The 19,479-nt window shown below is 36.0% G+C and overlaps 1 protein-coding gene across 3 annotated transcripts in view; it reads right to left on the reverse strand.

The window, feature by feature from the left end:
• The window catches only part of NEDD4 (NEDD4 E3 ubiquitin protein ligase), a 146,382-nt gene that overhangs the window by 70,077 nt on the left and 56,826 nt on the right, over positions 1-19,479 (reverse strand). The window lies entirely within an intron of this gene.

Genomic DNA, 19,479 nt, shown 5'->3' on the forward strand with positions numbered 1-19,479 from the left:
TCCGGTTGTGAGAGGTTGTCTTCCTCACGAAGACATGGTGCAAACTTTTCCCTACACTTGGTCTCAGCCTTCCCAAACTGTTCTTTTTTCCCCTCTACCGGCTGGAAGCTACGCTACCATCCTTGGCCTATGGAATATATCTCTTGGAATCTGCATAGTTGGTAAAGTTTGTCAGACAGTGTATTAGGCTTGCGTCTCTGTTACTCAAGTCCCACAAAAGTAGAATCGATCTCCAGTATCCTCAAATTGAAATATATCCATGAAAGGTGAAATTCACAACTTACATAAACTTGCTGCTGCTGCTGCTGTCGCTTCAGTCGTGTCCGACTCTGTGCAACCCCATAGACGGCAGCCCACTAGGCACCTCTGTCCCTGGGATCCTCCAGGCAAGAACACTGGAGTGGGTTGCCATTTCCTTCACCAATGCATGAAAGTGAAAAGTGAAAGTGAAGTCGCTCAGTCGTGTCTGACTCTTAGCGACCCCATGGACTGCAGCCTACCAGGCTCCTCCGTCCATGGGATTTTCCAGGCAAGAGTACTGGAGCGGGGTGCCATTGCCTTCTCAGATACATAAACTTAGATTCAGATAAAACTACCCCACTTAGTAGTTTAAATATAATCTAAGAATGTTTGCTGCTGCTGCTGCTAAGTTGCTTTAGTCATGTCTGACTCTGTGCGACCCCATGGACTGCAGCCTACCAGGCTTCTCAGTCCATGGGATTCTCCAGGCAAGAACACTGGAGTGGGTTGCCATTTCCTTCTCCAATGCATGAAAGTGAAAAGTGAAAGTGAAGCCGCTCAGTCATGTCCGACTTTTAGCAACCCCGTGGACTGCAGCCTACCAGGCTCCTCCAAGAATGTTTAAACAATGTTTAAAAAGAAGGTTAAAAATAATTCCTGAATTTTGCCATATGGTACTGGGCCTACAATGCCATACACATAGCTAAGAAGTTATTTAGCTCATTGTTAGGTTAACTGCTCCAGATTCTGATTTAATCATCTTTAAAGGTAACTGAATCTGAAATTTACAAGTCCCTTAACTTTGTATTAAATATTTCTCTTCAGTGTATTAAACAACAGCTAGTACTTAGTGAGTCTGGAGAACACGGCTGACAATTCAGAATATATCAAAGTTTTCAGTTTGTAGACTACTTGAATGAAGTGATCCTCCTGCAAACTCCCTTGATTTATGAGCAAACAGCCTTGAAGCTACAATCATTTCAACTCTTCTACAATTCAAATCATTATATACATATATTTATATGTTATTTGATATGTTTTTATATGTTATTTTATATGTTATTTTGATAGGCCTATCAAAAGTTGGGAGGATGTCTTCTATTCTTTTGTGTTTCACAACAAAGCCATTTAAAAAGCAAAATCTGCTTTTTGATCTTGATCTGCCGTTTCAACTGCATATTCCCTAATCATCAGCAAATAGTATTAAAATAATGTTAAGCACAAAAAATGTACAGTGGCTGGCAAATATTTTCAAAGGTTGATTGTCAGCAAAATGAACACATCTGGACAAAACCTAAAGGGACTGGCCAAAAAGAGCTCTCAAGAACAAGAAAATAATTAATTATCAAATGATACCCCCAAAGATTTTTCCTCTTCTTCTTTTTTTAGTAAATCTTGGTACAACAGTATCTATACAGTGGTAGGATGAAATATTTTCTCTAATATTCACTTTTTGAAATAAACAACTCTTTCTAAGTTTTCATAATTCAGAAGTAGAAACTGATTATTCTTATAATTTGACTACCTATTTATCTGATCAAGTGTACTTTAGCAGATCTATAAACAGATTTTTAAGTTTCTCTAAGAGCTAAAAGCTCATATAATGTTTACTGAAGAAAATAAAGTATCAGTGAAAATGGGGTGGTCGGAAGAAGATGTGGGTTAGTTACTGTTGTTTTAGAAAATAAGAACTGAGTGAATTACTTTAAAACCAAATTTTTCTTCTTGAACAGCAAGGCAGGTACTAGTAGAGAAAAATAAGGCCACTGGAATGTGGTTTCACTCCTTCCCCCATATCAGCTACCAAGCACTGAAGCTGTAGGCGCCTTCCTCAGTACACTGGAGCACTGTCAAAGTTACAGAGGTGTCAATGGCTTGTAGCTCGAAATGTAATATTCTAGAGGAGCTGTGTCCATTAGAACTTTCTGCAATAAGGGAAATATTCTGTACCTATGCTATCTAATGCAGTAGCCACTAATCACATGTGGGCACTGGTGTCTAGTGCAAATGAGGTTAAGAATTTTAAATTTTATTTCATTTAAGCTAATTTAAATCTCACTAGCCATATGGAGCTACTGTACTGAACAGTGACATTCTAGAAGAATTTTCAGTAAAGCAGTACTTTCTGGTTTCATAACTGATTTTAGTTCTTTATCTGGGACTCATTAAGAATTCCCTGAGTTGACTGATTCCTCCACTATACTGTATTTGGAATCAGGACTCGTTTCTTTTTATTATTATTAGGTTAGCTCATCATACCTGACGAAAGGCTGAGTTAAGCTTTTTAAGAATGCTCCTAAGAAGTCACCCTAAGAAAAGAAGGAGAAACTGCATCCCAGTAGAAGGTAGCAGCACCCCAAAGCAACAATGCCTGAAAATATAGCAGCAATGACGGCAGCACTAGTATTCAGGGAAGCGTGGAAACCATCTCTTGGGAACTCCAGCCACACGGAAGAGCACTTCATAGCTGCCTTGTATCTTTTGTGGGCAGAAGAGAACTGGCAAGTCATTTAAACTTGGGTTGCAACTGCTATTTTGTCTGCACTTGTACCCTGTGCCTGATGAAGCTTGGGAAAACTCAGATTATACATTTTGAATAAAGAGAGCTGATTGGTTTCCATCAATACATTATAGCAGTTTTATCATCTGTCTGATAAAATTTACAAATGATAATTCAGATGATATCCAAATTAATGTTAGAAAGTTAACAAAAATGCTAAGAGCCAAATATCAATATATACTTTTTTTAAGTTAAAGGGAAGAATAGCCATAAGATGGACACTAGATGGACAAAACTGAATGGCTTATATGACTTGTATAAAATTCAGTTTTTATGAATTTCCTAAAGAGAGTAACCAGATAAATGTGAAATTACAATGATGAGTTACTTTGCTTTTATTGAAAGCTGCCAACCAAATATTTTAATATCAAGATAAATGGGCTTCAAGGATATGTTTACTTTTGTAAAAGTAACATTTTGTTGAAAACATTTAAAAAGTAGAAATAACTGTTAGGAGGTTATTTGATTTCTAAAGATAAAAAATAAAAACCAAATTACAATGTAATTTACAATGTAAATAAGATATTTATTTTAATGGCTTCAAATAGTATGCTGCTGCTGCTGCTAAGTCGCTTCAGTCGTGTCCGACTCTGTGCAACCCCATAGATGGCAGCCCACCAGGCTCCACCATCCCTGGGATTCTCCAGGCAGGAACACTGGAGTGGGTTGCCATTTCCTTCTCCAATGCATGGAAGTGAAAAGTGAAAATGAAGTCACTCAGTCATGTCCGACTCTTCACAATCCCATGGACTGCAGCCTACCAGGCTCCTTCGTTCATGGGATTTTCCAGGAAAGATAACTGGAGTGGGTTGCCATCTTATTTAAATGAAAACAATGCTATTAGTAAAAAAATGTGATATCTTAAAGCAACTATTAATAGATAACCTGAATAGGCCTTTATCTATAAAATAAATCAGTAATTAATAACCTAACAAAACAGAAAGCACCAAGCCCAGAGGAATTCACTGATGAATTCTACCAAACATTTAAAAAAGAAATTATACAGTTCTTTCAGAAGATAATTACACCAAACTCTTTCAGAAGACAAAACCAAGGGAAAATACTTTCTCATTCTGTGAAACCAGCATTATCTTGGTATCAAAACTAGATGAATACATTATATACAAAAAAAAAAAAACACAGACCAATATCTCTGATGAACATATTCTCAAAAAAGTATTAGCAAATTAAAGCCAACGATGTGTAAAAAGAATTATACACCACAACCAAGTGGCATTAGCTCAAGTTTGTAAAGTTATTTCAATACTCAAAAATTAATGTGATCCAACATATCAACAGGTTAAAGAAGAAAAATCACATGATCATATCAATAGGTGCAGGAAAAACATTTAACAAAAACCAACACCAATTCATGATATAAACTAGGAACAGAGAGAAACTTTCTCAACTTGATAAGAAACACCTACAAAAAAACCTACACCTCACATCACACTAACTGGTGAGAAACTAGATACTTTCCCACTAAGATCAGGAACAAGTAAATGATGTCCCCCTTCACCACTCCTTTTCAACACTGTACTGAAGTCCTAGTTTATATAATAAGACAGAAAAAGGAAATAAAACATATACAGATTGGAAAAGAAGAAACAAAACTGTCTTTCTTTGCGGAAGACATGAGCATCTTTGTAGAAAATAAGTCTAAAAAAAATGATCAAAAAACTTCTGAACTAATTAGCAATTATAGCAACGTCACAGGCTAAAAGGTTAATAAAGAAAAGTCAATTGTTTTCCTATGTATCAGCAATGCACAAGTAGAATTTGAAATTAAAAAAAAAAAACACAGTACTGTTTACAATCGCACTCCCCAAAATGAAATACTTAAGAAATGACTTAACAAGATACCTACAAGATCTATATGAGGAAAACTACAAAACTCTGTTGAATGCATTCAAAGAACTAAATAGATGGAGAGAGAGTCTATGTTCATGGATAGGAAGACTTATTATTGCCAAGATATCATATAAATTCAAGGTAATTCCAATCAAAATATCAGCAAGTTACTTTGTGGCTATTGAAAACTGATTCTAAAGCTTACTATATAGAGACACAAAAAAACCCAGAACAGCCAAAAAAATATTAAGGGACAAGAACAAAGTTGGAGGACTGATATTATTTCACTGCAAAACTATAATATTCTAGTGTGCCAATGGTGAAAGACAAACAGATCAGTGCAATAGTATAGAGACCCCAGAAATAGGCCCACATAAATATGTAGGTTTTTGACAAAGAGCAAAGAGCAATGGAGAAAGGATAGTCCCTTCAACAAATGGTGCTGAAACAACGGGACATTCACATGCAAAAAACATGAATCTAGACACAGAACTTACACCCCTCATAAAAATGAACTCAAAATGGTTCACAGACCTAAATGTAAAATTATACAAATCCTATAAGATAACATAAGAGAAAATTTAGATGGCCTTTGGTTTGGTGATGACCTTTTAAATGTAATACCCAAGGCATGATTCATGAAAGAAATACAGTAACTGATAAACTGGACTTCAAAAAAATTAGAAATTTCTACTCTCTGAAAGTCACTGTCAAAAGAATGCAAGACAAGCCACACACTGGGAGAAAATGCTTGCAAAGAACGCATTTGTAAAGGATTATTATCCAAAATATAAAAAGAATGCTGAAAACTCAGCCACAGGAAAATAACATGACTAAGAAATGGTCCAAAGACCTTAGCAGACACCTCACTACAGAAGATATACAGATGGCATATAAGCATATGAAAAGATACTCCATATCATATGTCATCAGGGAAATGCATATTAAAAGAATAGTGAAACACTACATACATATAAGAATGACCAAAATCCAGAATACTGACACCACCAAATGCTGGTAAGGATATGGAATAATACGAACTCTTAGTCATTGATGGTGGGATTAAAAAGTAATAGAGCCATTTTAGAAGACATCTGAGTAGTTTCTTAAAAAATTAAACTTACTCTTGCCATATGATCCAGCAACCGCACTCCTTGGGATATTTCCAGAGAAGCTGAAAAATTACGTCTGCACAAAAACCTGCACACAGATATTTATAGCAGGTTCATTCACAACTGCCAAAACTTGGCAACAACCAAGATGTTCCTCAGTAGGTGAATAAACTAAGGTATATACAGACAATGGAATACCAGCTGAACCATCAGGGAAGCCCAAGAATACTGGAGGGAGTAGCCTATCCCTTCTCCAGAGGATCTTCCCGACCCAGGAATTGAACTGGGGTCTCCTGCATTGCAGGGGGATTCTTTACAAGCTGAACTACCAGGGAAGCCCAGGGTATATACAGACAATGGAATATTATTTAGCACTAAAAAAAAAAAAAAAAGCAGTTATCAAACTATGTAAAAGGATGAAGGAAACTTAAATGAGTATTATTAATACTAAGTGAAAGAAGCCCAACTGAAAGGCTACATACTGTATGATTTCAATTATGTGACATTCTGGAAAAGGCAAAACTCTAGGGACAGCAGAAAGATTATGGGTTGCCAGGGACAGGGGATGGAGAGATAAAGCTGCAAAACACAGAGGATTTTAGGGCAGTGAAACTACTCTGTATGACACTATAATTGTGGATATATGACATTATAAAATTGTCCAAACCTACAGAATATAGACCACCAAGAATGGACCCTAAATTAAACTATGGACTCTGGATGATAGTGATTATGTCAAAATAGATTGATTGTAATGAATGTACCACTTTGGTGGGGAATACTGATAATGGAGGAGGCTGCATAGGTTGGCGTAGGGAATATAGGAAATCTCACTAATGCTATGAATCTAAAACTTTTAGCTCTAAAAAAATAAAGTCTATTTAAAAAACACCTTTTGAGAGGTCTGGAATTGTTTAGTCTACAAATTGAACAGAAGGAATCTATCACCTTAGGGCTACAAGATGACTCTGTCAATGACATAAGATGAGTAAGGCTGTCTCTTATGAGTCAGTATTTTCAATGAGGGGTAAAAAAATAACAGGACCACTTTCTTTAGCACTACCAGTTACTGCATAAAAAGTGGTTTGTGGTCCACTTGTAGGGCTTTCTAGATTTTAATTCTCTTCTTCTATTAATTTGCTGAGTTATTTCTTTCTTTTGAATATCAAGTCTTGTCATAGTTTTGTCCCCAAGAATATGCATAGTCAAAACTGAGTTTAAGTGAAAAGATCTGAGCTTTAATTTTTAATAGGGCTTTAGAAAAACTGTGTTCACTTGAAAAATATATCTTGATATTTGATTTAGAATCTTAGAAAGAAATGCTTCCCCAGATTTCTAGTCTGTACTTTCACACTACTTTTTAATGTGTTCTTTTCATGTGTTGCCTATTCAGTCAGTTCAGTCACTCAGTCGTGTCCGACTCTTTGCAACACCATGGACTGCAGCACACCTGGCTTCCCTGTCCATCATCAACTTCTGGAGCTTGCTCAAACTCATGTCCATCAAGTTGGTGATGCCATTCAACCATCTCATCCCCTGTCATCCTCTTCTCCTCCTGTCTTCAATCTTTCCCAGCATCAGGGTCTTTTCAAATGAGTCAATTCTTCACATCAGATGGCCAAAGTATTGGAGTTTCAGCTTCAGCATCAGTCCTTCCAACAAATATTCAGGACTGATCTCCTTTAGGATGGACTGGTTGGATCTCCTTGCAGTCCAAGAGACTCTCAAGAGTCTTCTCCAACACCACACTTCAAAAGCATCAATTCTTCAGTGCTCAGCTTTCTTTATAGTCCAACTCTCACATCCATACATGACTACTGGAAAAACTATAGCTTTGACTAGACGAACCTTTGTCAGCAAAGTAATGTCTCTGCTTTTTAATATGCTGTCTAGGTTGATCACAGCTTTTCTTCCAAGGAGCAAGCATCTTTTAATTTCCTATTACTTAACTGTTAACCTGGATTCTTAGATTTATATATGATTCAGATTGTACATATAAAAAACAACTATTATGTTATGCACTGTATCACCTTATAGTTTAAGATACACCTTCATATACTCTCACAACAATATTATAAGGCAAACAACAATAGTCACTTTTTACTGAGCACCAACTATTTGCCAAACAGATAAAAAATTTCCAATCTTCAAAACAACTTCACCAAGTTTCATATCCTTCTCATTCCATAAACATAAAATTAAGATGCAGAGAAGCTTTAAGAGGAATTAATACAGCTAATTCGTTATTGAGCACATTTTCACACTACCAGGGAATTAGGAAGGTAGGTATCCCAGATGTTTGAACTCTCAAGGCAGCTCTGTGGTAATTAAGGGGGAGGTAAGGTATAGTTAGGTGATCAGCTCTAAGTCCTAATTCTAACCTTACTTTTAGGTTCTGAAGACAGCCTAAATCATGTTGGTAACAAACATATTATCAAAAATTATCTGATTAAAGAGAAAATCCTATGCCTAATAATTGGCTCACCCAGCCCCAAAGTGAATGAACATCATAACATAGATGAAGAATTAGATAGACACATGTTAAAGGAGAGAGCTATGTCAATACTAAAATGACCTAGATGATTTAGAAAGAGATCCAGTCAAAACAGTTCAGAACTACTGTTAATCTTGTTAAAAACGATGACTGCATGGTACTTTGTATATTTAAATGGTCCTTCTCCATTACAGATCCACTCCAAGTATTTATGGGTAAAATTGTAAGATATATGGGATTTACTAAAAAAACAAAACAAAACAAAAAAAAAAAACAGAAAAAAAGGAGGGGAGGACATGGAAGCAACCTAAATGTCCACTGACAGAGAAATGGATAAAGAAGACATGGTGCTGATGGAATATTACTCAGCCATAAAAAGGAAAAAAATAATGCCATTCGCAGTGACATGGATGAACCCAGAGATTGCCATAGTGAGTGAAGTGAGTCAGACAAAATCAAATATCGTATGATATCGCTTATATGTGGAATCTAAAGAAATGGTACAAATGAACCTATTTACAGCACAGAAGTTGAATCAGAGATGTAGAAGACAATCTCCTGGTTATCAGGGGTGGGCGGAGAGGGATAAATTACGAGACTGAGACTGACATATACACACTACTATATATAAAATAGATAACTAGTGAGAACCTACTGAATAGTACAGAGTGTATATATATGTATGTCTAAGTGACTCACTTAGCAGCAACTAGCACAACATTGTACATCAACTATACTCCAGTAAAAATTAGTTTAAAAAGGAGGGGGAAAGATGGATTACCTGATTGACAAGATGTTAGTAACTACTGAAACTGAGAGTTCACTGGAAGCATACATGGGGGATCACTGCATTATTCTTTATACTTTTGTGCGTGTTTGAAATTTTCCACAATAAAAAGTTTAAAAATATTTGGGGGAAAAAAAGACATATGGTTTACCATGATTTAGGTAGGTTATGATATAATAGTTATTGAAGAGAAATAAAACTCAGAGAGTGTTGTAGGAGGTAGAAACACACAGAATGTATTATTTGATCAATAAAATTAATCAGAAAGAAGAAAGTAATTTAAGTGTTGGGTCCCAACTCAGAAGAAAAGAAAAAGAAAAGTTTGAAAGATAAACTGTTTCTCTAGAAATATGCTTAACTAATCCCTGAACCTCACTTTCACTCAACAATGGCAAGAAAAAAGGACTTGATCTGGACTTGAACAGGACTTGACCTGTTCTTCAGAGAGTAAAAGTTATTCATCAGGTAGTAGTCAGCCTAAGTGGAAATTTTCCTTTAGACAACTCTCTTTTTGTCCTTTCTGATGCTATTTTTACTAGAATAACCTTCCCCAAGCAGTTTTATTTATCTTGTAGATTTCCCCTATTGCAGTGTAGAATGAAGTCTTCCTGGTTAGAAATGCAGAAAAGGCTTTAGAATACATAACTGAGCTGAGTTTGGTCCAAATATGACATATTTTTGACTTATTATCCTGACTAAATAATTTTTAACTTTTCTGATCTTTTTCTCTTATTTGTAATATGGAGATAATCACTAACTCAAAGAGTTTTTTTAAATGTGGTACATAACACAATATGTTGACTGATTCAACCTTTCACAGATATTGGGTCAAAAGTTTAAAAAAGAACATATCATAAGCATACATATAGCTGATTCATTTTGCCATACAGCAGAAGCTAACACAACATTATAAAGCAACTATCTGTTGTTGTTTAGTTGCTAAGTCTTGTCCGACTCAGTAACCCCATGGGCTGTAGCATGCCAGGCTCATCCATCCCACTATCTCCTGGAGTTTGCTCAAATTCATGTCATTTGAGTTGGTGATGCAACTATACCCCAATAAAAAAATTTTTTTAATAAAGTCTATTTTTTAAAGGGAAAAAAAAGGAATATATCAGAACTTTGTCCAAGTTAAAACAATCATAGTTGAGGTGATGACATGCCAGTGAGCCAGTGAGCATCCAATGTTCTACTCCACCAGGGGGCCATTCTGGTCTCCTCTCCCTTCTGTCTGTACCAAAATACAGTTCTAACAGCTCTATCCTCTTCCTCTGAGGACAGGCACCCCCATTTACATTTAGATATATTGCCAAGAATATAAGAGGTTGGGAGATGTGTTAAGGAAACCACATATTCTATTATAATGGATGTTTAAATCTGGTCTTTCTGGGAGCATCTTCACTTCTAGAATATATATACATACAACATATTTTAGACAAGTTATGCAAATCAGGCACCTTACAGACTGTATATTAATTAAATCATAATTAGTATCTTAAGAATTTGATAAGTAAATATCACTTTTAAGGCATGATTTACTTTGAATTAACTTAGTTTCAGAACTTGTGAAACAAATCACCTCCATTCCTAGTTTATCGCTCACCACAGCTATGAAACATAACTGGGCAATCATTGCAAATTTCTTCTCTGGAGAAACTGACCTCTGAGACAAGACCTCCAGATACTGACAGTTAGAAGACTCCTGACAATGAAGCTAACCATCTGAAAAGCCTCACCCAACTACAGAGTCTCCAGATAACTTCATAGTGACTCACTCTCAAATATGAACAGACAGCCAAGGTTCACCAGACACCTGGAGGAAATTTTTCATCTAATAACAAAGAGAAACAAACAACAGCGGCAAAGTGACCCACAGGAACCAGACACAATGTAGGACCCATAACAAAACTCAAAAGAAAAAGCCTTAAGTAAAATATTCTCAGAGAAATAAGAGACTGCACTTCTAAAGCAAGAATAAAAATAAGGAACCATCAGAAAACAAGATAGAACTTTAGGAACTAAAGCAACCAAAATTTTAAAATTAAAGAGAAGGGACCACTTGGAGGAAATCTTCCAGAAAGCAGAATAAGGAGGCAAGGAAACAGAAAACAGAAGAGAAAAGTAAATTATAAGATCAATCCAAAATGTACAAACTTGGGCTAATAGGAATTCTGGGGAGAGGGAACACAGAGAAAAAGGCAGAAAGGAAATCTTCAATGAGAAAACACCTGATTTTTAAAACAAGCACCTGTGTCATCTTGATAAAAATTTGAATTAATTAAAAATTATATAGACAATCACATAACTCAGAGTTTAGGTGTTCACCTGCCTGAAGTAGGCATATGAACATTATTATATATTATGTTGTTTTCTGGTTCTTTATTTAAACAGATAATGCTGTCTTCTCGTCTAAAGTACAAACTCTTCAAAGCCAGGAATAATATTTGCCACTCACAGTAGGCACATATTCTATTTCTGATAAATACTTGTTAAACTCATTTGCTTAGAAGATGACTTGAGTTTCCATTAAGCTCTGAAACTCCTTAAGAGGGTTCAGTCTTTCAGGTTTGGTACAAAAGTTAAAGGTCATTCTTAGCTAAAACAGTTACTTAAAACCCCAAGAAAAATGGTGAGAAATCGGCTGTTACATCAAGTCTGAAATGAAGTTATTTTATTAAACAATGATGAACTTAAAGCTAGTCAAATGGCCTGTGTTCAAATATTCTTAAAATTTCTGATCCATTCCATCTTCTTTTTTAGAAAACTTGATCTGAGCCTCTACCCAGACACATAGTTCTACAGCACCAGTTAGTGGAATATGTAGGCTATGAATCAGACTCCACTGTGGAAATGAATCCTTGAGTCACGATCATAATATTCCATTGGCATCCACCCCAGGGACAAGGTATTCATTTAAGAGTGCCACTCTTTCAAACAGAGGATGAAGCATCAAGAAGCTCCCACTCATCATTACAGTCATCCCTCAGATATCCCAGTTTGGTTATCTATTGGTGCGAGGTTGTCTGGTCACCCTCAGATTCTAGTCACCTACCAGATTCTACAGTCATCTCTACTCCATTACAAAGGGTCCCTTGGCTTCGGAGATTAATTTAATGAATACTTAGTAAGTGTCTATTTTGAGCTATGCACTGTTCTAGGTACTAAGGATCTAACAGTCTCTGATTTAGGGAATAATATTCTAGTAAATGAGAGCCCAGAAAAGATTATTCATTTGCTAACCCTTTCTCTAGATTCAATCAACTCTAGAAAATTTATATTTGCCTGCCTCCTTGCCTGCCTATCTCCCCACCTTCAACTTTTTTCTCGCTACGCTCCCTTTTTCTCATTGCTTACTTGAAATGTTTAATGTCTTTTATACTCCCTGATGGAGAAGGAAATGGCAACCCACTCCAGTATTCTTGCTTGTGAAATCCCATGGACAGAGGAGCCTGGCAGGCTACAGTCCATGTAGTCGCAGACAGTCAGACATGATTTAGTGACTAAACACACACACAGGCTTCCTGAATTTAGGCCATGAAGCTACCAGTAAGATTTCTTCACTTGCTCCAATGGAAGATCAGTTCCTAACATTTTCATATATCAATTTATGCTTAAGAAGGAATATATACTTTTAAGTAGCATCACAAAATTACACATAAAGGATTTTTTTCACTTTCTCATTATAGATCTATCAAAAGGATAGCTCATAGTAAGCACTGATTATAGATGGCGTTTCATTTCATTACATAAGCCAATGTAAGATTCAAACATTCTCAGTAGTACCCTAAACTGAGCTCTTGAATGGCTTTTGGTCCAAACAATCTCTTCTGTATTACGTGGTCTCAACCAATAACTAGTGTAAATGTCCAAGTGGATTTAAAATCCCCTGCAAATTAGCTTAGCCCTGACCATGGTATCGGAGAACGCAATGGCACCCCACTCCAGTACTCTTGCCTGGAAAATCCCATGGACGGAGGAGCCTGGTAGGCTGCAGTCCATGGGGTCGCTAAGAGTCGGACATGACTGAGCGACTTCACTTTCACTTTTCACTTTCATGCATTGGAGAAGGAAATGGCAACCCACTCCAGTGCTCTTGCCTAGAGAATCCCAGGGACGGGGGAGCCTCATGGGCTGCCGTCTATGGGGTCGCACAGAGTCGGACACGACTGAAGCGACTTAGCAGCAGCAGCAGCAGACCATGGTATACATACAGTTCTTCTTTATGCAAAAGTGGAAGACAGACTCGCTGGATATTTCAACTATGAACTGTATTATTGTTCTCATTTTTTTTAATGGTCTTAAGTCTTGCTTCTCAAAGTGTGTTTAAGGAATTTTAGCAGCATTGGTATGATCTGGGAAGCATGTTAGAAATACAGAACCCTCAGGCCCCACCCAGACCTACTATACCATAATCTGCCTTTAAACAAGATTTCTAGGAGAGGTACACACACATGAAAATTTGAAGATCGGTAGTCCAAATGATGACTTAATGAACTATTCTCTAATTGCAATCCTTAAAGCATTAGAAGGCAGCTTCAGATCAGATCAGATCAGTCGCTCAGAAGGCAGCTTACCAACAAACATTTGAGAGAAGACAGAAAAAAGGAAGCAGTCCTAGATATTATTTTAGCTATATCATAAAATGCTATATTCAGCTTTGGTAAGAAGGACAAAAGATAAAAATTCAGTTAAGAATGTTTCTGTATTTAATGAACAACTGCATTTAAAGACACTGTCCCTTGTAATACCAATATCTTTGATATAAACTTCTTTTTGCTTGGTAATATTTTTTCTATTACAGTAAATCACAAAATTTTTTACAATGTTACAGTTTTATCTTAGATGTAATACATCTAAATCAAGAGAAATTATGATCCTCCCCCCACCCCCAGATATTTCAGAACCTCACTAGAAACATCATGGAATCTCTTGGTCAAGGTGTTCTTTATTATGACCCATCCATGAATTGGGTTACAAGGTACATAAACATGCTAGTTTCTTGCCCTTCCAAGTTCTCAGAGCTGCTCTAGTTATATTATACAGGTTTTTTAAGTTTCAGTGAAAGTAAAATTACTTTCCAACAACTGCTGCTATGTTGAGAGCTTCCTCCCAATATCTCACTGAACAAGCACAGATGCGTTCACCTCTTGTTTTGAAAGGCTTTCTTATATCTCTCAGTGTTGGGTCTTTACCTGAGCATAGCCTTCCAGTCTCACATTTGGCCAACAAAGAATACCCAACCACACACTTGAGCAAGATTTCAGGTATTTTGTGGATATGCTGACAGGATCATTGGATCCCCTTCTTAGAACTCATTTGTTTTGCTAACCATCTTCCTGACCTCAACACATTGGCAGGCCACACCCAGGGACTCTGCCAAGACCCTTCTGCCCACAAAGGCTCTGATCCTAGCTTCTTCTCATCTATCCTGTTCCTTGTAAGGGGAGAGAGGATCTAGAAGGGCCAGGCCTCACAACAGGTAGCTGCTGTGGGCTCCATATCCTGGAAGAAGCAGGTGACAGCAAGATAGAGGGCCTCTTCTCCAAGCAGTGTCTAGGAAGCAGCCTTAAACCCTGACTTGTTTTCTACCTAGAAGCTCTATTTTTGTTTTGTCTTATTTTTGGTGGTAGGGAGGGGCAGGAGAAAATTTGAATAATGCTGCTCACCAAGAGTTATGCCTACTCATAGGCCATCTCACATTTTCACTCCTAATTTTTTCCCTTCATTTCATATTGCCGACTCTCCACTTCAGTTTTCTCTGTCTGTGCTCACTTATTCTATTGTTCTAAGGTGAAATAACAGGGAGCTACAGAACTTTTTTTCTCCTAGAGAACAGGCTGCAATATTCTTGTAACAGACAATTTGTCTTATGCAATTATATCTGCCTAACACCGTGCGTGTCCTCTATATTGTAGCCATTAAATATAAAACTTGCCTACATTAACTCATGACTATTTTTGTGACACTGAGCAAACAACCTATACCTGTTTTGCTTCCTTACCTGTTTCATTCTTTTTTCATCCAGGCTTTCACACTGTTCTCCTGAGCCTACTCCTACTGAAGTCATGAAGACCTCCTACATTCAATGGATACATAAATTCCATGGCATTGTATGCTGCCCGCCTTGAATTTTCCACTCTCTTGGCTTTCAGGCCTCTAAACTCTTTTGGCCTCTCTGCCCCTCTGGTGACTCTTAGTCTCCTTTTTATCTCCTCCTCCACTGCTTCTCCCAAGTTAGTAGTCCCCAGAACTCTGATTTACCACTCCTCCCATCTCACTTTCATGCTTTTTCCAGTCCATCCTTACCGAAATCTGACTAGATGCTTAACCCCCAAGCTACATTTCCAGCTCTCACTCCTCTCCTGAGCCAGAGCCCATATCTCCAACTACCCTACTTGACAGCAGTACTACCTGGGCAACTTCTCAGGACAAAAACTTAATGATTCATGGTTTCTTCTTTGCCCTCCCAATCTGGCCCCTTTCCTGAATTCCCTATCTCAGTTCATGACGTCACTCTTCACCTGGTTGGCCAAGTTAAGAAAAGTTTAATTCACTTATAATCCATGGTGTCATAAAAAAAAAAAATTATCATCTAAAAACACAAAAGTAGGCACACTACACTCTCAATAACAACTTCCGTCGCCTAACTACTGTCTGTCGGCAGGAGACACACTGCTTTCCTTCAGGATGAGGTGCTCCACGCAATGGAACTCCCACTACTTCCAGTGTTATCATCTACCACAACCCTGGACTCTGTGTACTCCAGTCACACTGAACTACTTACAGTGTGGTTCTTTCACATCTCCAGCCTTGTACGTGTGGCTGCTTCTGCCTACAGCAATGTGTCCCAAGAGCAGTCAGCTTTGCCCCTGGGGGGCATTTGGCCATGTCTGGAGACATTATTTGATTGTGACAACTGAGGGAGATGATGCCACTGGCATTGAGTAAATGGACACCAGGGATGCTGCTTACATCGTACAAGACAAAGGACAGCCCTACGCAACAAAAAAGTGCTGAGATCGAGAATCCCTGCCCTAAATATCCTCCTTGATTCTCTGCCTGGGGAACTCCAACTCACCCATTAAGATTCAGCTCAAATGTCACCTCCCCTGTGAAGCCTTTGACTACCAACCCGGTCCTCTCCTTCAGACAAATATTGTTGCATCTTTGTCACTTTCTCATATGCAGCTCTATTTTAGCACATCACATTTTAGTCTGAGATTTTTCTTATCTACCAATATGTCTCTAAGGAGAATGGGATTTCCCCCAGGAAGACATTGTGCTTTATTATCTTTTATTCCCAGAGCTTGAGTCCGTGCCTGGCAAACAGGAGGCACTCACACATGTGCTAGATGAATGAATTAAAGAAACATCTCCAGAGAAATACAAAATATTTCTGAAGAAAACAATTTAGCTCCCTGAACCACCCTGAAATTAGTATTTTAGTTCTTCAGTTCTAAGAAATGCACATGTACAAGCACATACTTCTTGCCAAGTTTCTAAAACTGGTCATTAACATTGTTGCATCACAGTTTTAGAGTCAATATTTATAAACTATATTGATTTTTATAGGAAAGATTAAGTGTTCAAAATAAATTTAACCAAATGTCTCTAAATATTCTGTTAACGTTAATAAAATGAGGACAGAAAATAATGGAACACTGAAAACAGTGTATATTTAAAACAGTTATTTTGGGAAGAACAACTAAATATATTATTGAAATGTACAATCTTGAGATTAGTTTTAAAGACTTTGAAATAATTTAGACAGTTTTTTAAAGTTCTACCATACCAGGCTTAAGCAATTTACCTATCTGAGATTAAATAACAGAAAATAAACAAAAACCTTTACAATAAAAAGAAAAATGTAAAGCCAAACTTTCTGAAAAAAATATGCATATACATGAAGAATGGAAGACATTAACAAGCTGGGGCAAATGCCAAAGTATTTAAAATAACAGGGCAATGAAATTTCTGAGCATCCTAACAACACAGGAAATTTTAAAAACATAGATAGGGGAAAGTGAAACAATAACAGAGTAAACTAACAATTATACAGATTTTAGAAATCTAATGGTAATTTTTGTAACTGAATAAAAACCATCTCACCTACTTAATCTCTCTCTTGATCAAGCTGATAAGACACACAATGTTAAAATGTCAAATGCCTACTTCTAGATTATAAAGCCTTTACAAAAGTAATATTGTCTCTCAAAAAGTATATACAATAAATATATGCTAGTTATTGGTACATCCTTTGAAGGCAAATAAGTGAAATAAACATGATCATGCAGATTACAAAGTCTCTTCTTCATTCTAAATTGTAAACAACACACAGAACCAAGTTGCAGATACATATAAAAGTTCTCACTAGATTTAAATAATTAGCCATTAATGAGCTGTTGATTATAGAGTTAGGAACTGGATACTATTCTGCTAGAGACTGGACGCTAAACAGCGTCCAAACAGGAAGAAAAGAATCTGTAGACCTCTTCATGTTTTAAAAACCAGGGTCCCTGACCAAAGAAGTGATTTAATTTCACGGCTGCTGGGTACAGATAGCTGACATTACTAAATGCTACTCTAATATCAACTTGTTAAATGTGAATCCAGACTCAGCATATCAGAATACTAACCCAGACTAACTGGAGTCATGGGAAATATTTTGGGAGCTGTTTATTTATAAGTGAGTTACAATATACCACTATAATTAGATTAATATATAATTATTGATAAACACAGGATTATTTCTAAAACCCCATTATTGTTGTCACTGCTATGTTTAGAAAAAACAACATTACTATTTTCCTCTTAAAACAAGCCCTTAATTTACCATTAATCAATTAGATCAATTTAGATCTAGCACGTGTTGTTTAATGGTCCTATGTTGTTTACAATTCTTATATAAAAAGTTGTTTAATAGACATTAAGAGGAAAAACAACTTAGAGCTTTCCAGCAAACGACACACTTCAACTATTTTATAATTGAATAATCTAGCAAAAAATAGATTCTGCAGAAAGCTAGGCATTCGGCTGTCACAAAATATGTTTAAGTTAGCTTACACAATTTTAAAGAAAAACCAGTGAAAGTATATCTTTTAGCCACACAAAAGGCAGTCAAATTTAATTTAAAAACATTAAAAAGCCCATTTTTTCAAAAGTATCAACAACAACAAACTATAATATTACCACAAAATCAATTCTTTAAAGAATATTTTTATAAATATTTCTAGGTCAATTATTTGTTTCAGGTTAATTATTTCATTAAACATAAAATACATTTGCAAGGTACATGTAATTCAATTAGCAAACTACTAATATGTTTTTTCACAGTATCCCTTAATTGCTTTTTTTAGGAGACAAAATAATTGAATGGATTATAATCTCTTAAGTTAGTGTTTTAAAAGTTTTGCAAACGGAATTAATAATTCTAAAACATACACTGGAATATGAAATGTGATTTTTATTCATCCTCAGTAAAGTAGTTGCTTATATTAACATCTGGGCATTGGTAATAAGAAGTATTATATTCATCAGATTTCAAAAGAAAGAAAACAAACTAGCAAATATTTAATATTTTATTTGCCCAGAAATTTTAAAAAACACTTTAATTTTGATAGTAAGTGTTATATAAACACAGATAAGTTTCTTTGTCTCAAACTATTATGTACTGTCATCTAGAATTGGTTTAGTCAGAAATACTTTTTTTAAAATTTCCTAAAATCTGGCAAGATCTTCCAAACACAGAAATTTAAAAAATCTATTCAAGTTCAAAACACTTAAAATACTTTGGAATGGCCAAATTACACTAAAAAATTGTTTTGGTTAAGATTCACTAGAGTTAAATTACTACTATAATAAAGCAAAATTACCCAAATAACAAATTAATAAGATAACTAGGAAATGCCTAGCAATTGAAACCATAAAAATAAAAAATTTAGAGCTCAATATTATTGAAGGAATGAGTTACATTTTAGAAGGCATTCTTAACTGGTAGCTAAAGAAAAACAGGGTGGAACAAAATTCCTGTGGTTAAGGGTATATACAAATGCAAATACCATTTATTTTTCCTCTGCTTTAAACATTCAGCATAATAGTTTTTATCAATGATCAAATAAATATATGTATTTCAAAGAAATATTTTCTCTATGTTCACTTATAAGAAAAGTTTCACATTTAAGTAGACTTTTTACTGTTTAATACTTTAAATGGCTTTCTATATTTTACTTTTTTCATAATGCTTAAAGAGGGCTTAAAAGGGCTTTTTTTCAAAATGCTTAATGCTTAAAGCATTTATAATGCTTTAAAATAAATACTAAATGAGCATTTTTGAAAATAGGAATGAAATATGGAGTTAGACTTTAAAACACCATGCCACTCAAGGGTAAAATATACTAAGGCAAAATATTATAAAACAGATTATTATTTAAAGCCT

Source organism: Bubalus bubalis, chromosome 11 (genome assembly GCF_019923935.1).
Source record: "Bubalus bubalis isolate 160015118507 breed Murrah chromosome 11, NDDB_SH_1, whole genome shotgun sequence".
Lineage (NCBI taxonomy): Eukaryota > Metazoa > Chordata > Mammalia > Artiodactyla > Bovidae > Bubalus > Bubalus bubalis.